The 3790-nt window shown below is 45.2% G+C and overlaps 1 pseudogene; it reads right to left on the bottom strand.

Moving 5' to 3' along the window:
* Window positions 1-3254: 3254 nt before the first annotated feature.
* LOC102857054 lies at window positions 3255-3641 on the bottom strand (annotated as a pseudogene).
* Between the last annotated feature and the right edge of the window lie 149 nt (window positions 3642-3790).

Genomic DNA, 3790 nt, shown 5'->3' with positions numbered 1-3790 from the left:
GACAAGCACTGTGGCAATTGGACAATTAAAACAGACAATCGGATGGTGGGGGAAGAAGAACAAACTGGGGAGGAGGGTAGAGAGAATGGTGCAGCAATGAAGGAATGAAAACCCAAAATCCCTGTAAATGTTCATTAAAACTAATAAAATTTAATAATAAAAAAACTTAAAAAGGCCATAATTCATGTTGACCTTCTGAAATGTGTTTGCATGTACCTCGAACTTCAGCTTCATGAATTTTTGCCAGTGTTACAAAGCTCTTGTTGTTGTTTACCATAGAGTTAGAACTGAACCATAGTTGACCCTCTGGTGGGCTTTCAGAGGCAGTTAATTGCATGGCAGGAAATTGCCCATGCTTCTCCTGTCAAGCAGCTGGTGGCCTCAAACTGTGTGCCTTTGAGATTGCTGCACAGCTTCTTGCCATTAGGCCACCATATCTCCCTAAAAAGCTCTTATTGTTGTTGTTGTTGTTGTTGTTGTTATGTACATCAAGTCATCCGTGACTCATAGCGACCCCATGTACAACAGCCCTAAACTCTGCCCTATCCTGTGACAATTTCACCATCTCCAACACACCTATCCCCATTACCTCAGTCACTGAATCAATCCATCTCATGGAGGGTCTGCCTCTCCTGTGCTGTTCCTCCACCCTCACAAGCATGACATCCCTCTCCAAGGACTGGTCCATCCTTGCAACATGTCCAAAGTATGTCAGACAAAGCTTCAGAATCCTTACCTCCAAGGAGCAGCCCGGCTTCACCCTCTCCAGGACAAACCTGTTCATTTTTTTAGCAGTCCATTGTATATTCAATATTCTTCTCCAGCATCACAGTTTTCCTTCTATCTTCCCTAGTCATTGTCCACCTCTCTGATGCATAGCAAGTGATTGCAAAGACCATGGCTTGTATCAGGTGCACCTTAGTCTCCAGACTGACATCATTGTACTTCAGTACTTTAGAGAGGTCTCTAACCACAGACTTTCCCATCGCAATATGTCTTTTAATTTCCTGCCTGCTCATGCCAAGGGTGTTGACTGTGGATCCAAGTAAACCCAAACTGTGAACAATCTCAATCTCTTCACCATCCATCATGATGCAAGACTTTAGTCCCTGACCTTCCACAGCAAGTGCTTCAGGTCCTCCTCAGTTTCAGCAAGCAGGGTTGTGTCATCTGATTAACGCACATTTTTGATGATTCTTCCTCCAATCCTGATGCCACATTTATCTTCATAGAGCCCAACCTCCCAGATAATCTGTTCTGCATAAAGATTGAAAAGGTATGGAGAAAGAATGTAGCCCTGGTGCTTCCCAATTTTGAACTATGCAATGTTTCCCTCCTCTGTTCTGATGACTGCCTCCTGGTCCAAGTATAGGTTTCGTATTAGCACAATCAAGTGTTCTGGGATTCCCATTCCTCTCAGAGTCAGCCACAGTTTGTTTATGATCCAAACAGTCAAATGCCTTGGTGTAATCAATGAAACAAAGATAGACATTCTTCTGGAATATCCCTAGTACCACGACCCCTTCTAAACCTAGGCCGCAGTTCTGGTAGTTCTCTGTTGATGTGCTGTTCCAGTCATTTCTGGATAATCTTCAGAATATTGCTAGCATGTGATATTAATGATATTGTTTGACAATTTCTACACTCAGTTGGGTCACCCTTCTTTGGAATGGGAACAAATATAGATCTCTTCCTGTCAGTTGGCCAAGTGGTTGGTCTCCAAATTTCTTGGCACAACTTGGTGAGCACATCTAGGGCAGCATCTATTAGTTGAAATATGTCTATTGGTATACCATCAATTCCCGGGGCCTTATTCTTAGCCAGTTCTTTCAAAGCAGTCTGAACTTCTTCCTTCATCACCATAGGCTCTTGCTCATATATTGTTTCATTGAGTTCTTCTGTGTCTGCCAATTCCTTTTTGTATAATGACTCTGTATACTCTTTCCATCTTCTTTTAATACTTGCGGGATTACTCAATATTCTGCCCAAAGCATCCCTAAGCATTGCAACCTGAGGCTTGAATTTCCTCTTCAGTTCCTTGATCTTAAGAAATGCTGAGCAAGTTCGGCCCCTTTGATTTTCTGACTCCAGCTCTTTACACATTTCATTATAATACTTTACTTTGTCTTGTCACGCAGCCCTTTGAAATCTCCTGTTCATATCCTTAATGTCTTGATTTCTTCCTCCTGCTTTGGTTTCTCTATGCTCCAGTGCAATATTCAGAGTCCCTTCTGGCATCCATTTTGGTATTTTCTTCTTTTTTCATCTTTGCAATGACCTTTTGCACTCTTTCTGGATTCTCTTAGTCCTGCCAATTATGACATCTCCTCAACAACCCTTCAACAAACTGAGTAAACAGTCCCAAGGTCAGCTCTGTCTCATGTCAAGTCTCTCGTTCTCTGCTGCAGCTGCAATTCCTGTAGGCCCTGGTATTAATGGTGCAGGAATCTTTGTCCATGAAGGATATTCACACTACATTCTCTGCTGCTTCTTGGCTGGTAGTGAAATTCTCAGTTTCAACTATTGAGTCTATTCAATTTAACGTAGGTCTAGCTATTCTCTTGTGTATAAACCAATACTCCCCATTCAGATGTTGCCACCTATCCATATGGCAGAGTCAAACTCAATGGCTAGGAAAATCCTTTTAAACAATAAATATTTAACATCACAGACCACACTCTGGCTTTTCTAGCCATTAACCTTCATATTTGAAAAATTAACTTTCATCTTACAATCATGTAATACCTACATTCATGAAAGCATGTAAGCCAGCTATTTCATGCTCATGATTTATGTATGTATGTATGTATGTATGTATGTATGTATTGTGACATACATGTCTTTATTTGCCATTTACAACAGTGTCCTTGTGCTGTGCTGGCCTGATGAGGGGCAGGTGTGGGTCGGGCTGCTAGACCTTACAGTAGTGACAGGAGGGTTAGTAGCGAGAGTGGTGCCGTGCTGAGTCTTCATGCTTGTCTCTCACCTCCCAGGGGAATCTCATGCAGCCCGGGTGCAGTGTTAGACCCAGAAGGGCTGAGGCAGGAGCTGCTGGGGTTTCTTCTCAGTGTGGTGAGGAGTGGGCCTCAGGCTGCGACGCCCAGCGGAAGCCACCAGCCCTCCTCTGAGCTGGGCAGATGGCTAGCAGTGGGTTCTCTGCTTTACCCATCTTGGCCACCTGCCTCACGTCTCTCTTCTTCACTCACCAGGCAGAAGTCCCTATGATTCCTGGAGAAGATACCGACATTCCTGGATCAGTGTCTGATCTTATGGAGATAGCCTGAGGGGCCCGGCTTCCTCCAGTTCTGGCGGACTCTCGTGCTCGTCTTCCTAGCGTATTGCTCACTGGCGGCTGACTCCACAGCATTATTACTCTCTGGGTCGACAAGCGGAGAGCACGGCCTGGGACTCTGAGCTGGCTGCAGGGGTGGAGCGTGGCCCAGTGCCCTTGGGCGTGGGGGCTTCTTCCTGCGCAGGTGCCTCAAGGTCTCCGCCACGTGGTGGTCCCCCGCATATTCCCAGATGATCTGTGCTCACTCTTCAGCCAGCTGGTCCCCGCTGAGCTGAAAGAGCCCCTGGATCTGGAGCAGCTCGGCCTCCTGGAAGATGTTGGCTGAGGCCTTCTTGCGGCCCCGGGCCATGGTACTGGTACAATGACAGACACATAGATCAGTGGAATAGAATTGAGAACCCGGAAATCAGCCCATCTATTTATGGTCAACTGATTTTTGACAAGGAGATGAAATCAGTTAGGTGGGGAAATGACAGCCTTTTTAACAAATGGTGTTGG

This window comes from Elephantulus edwardii, unplaced genomic scaffold, assembly GCF_000299155.1.
Source record: "Elephantulus edwardii isolate Elephantulus edwardi_28Jun2011 unplaced genomic scaffold, EleEdw1.0 scaffold00166, whole genome shotgun sequence".
NCBI classification, from domain to species: domain Eukaryota; kingdom Metazoa; phylum Chordata; class Mammalia; order Macroscelidea; family Macroscelididae; genus Elephantulus; species Elephantulus edwardii.
This window is presented reverse-complemented; position numbering and strand designations above follow the sequence as displayed.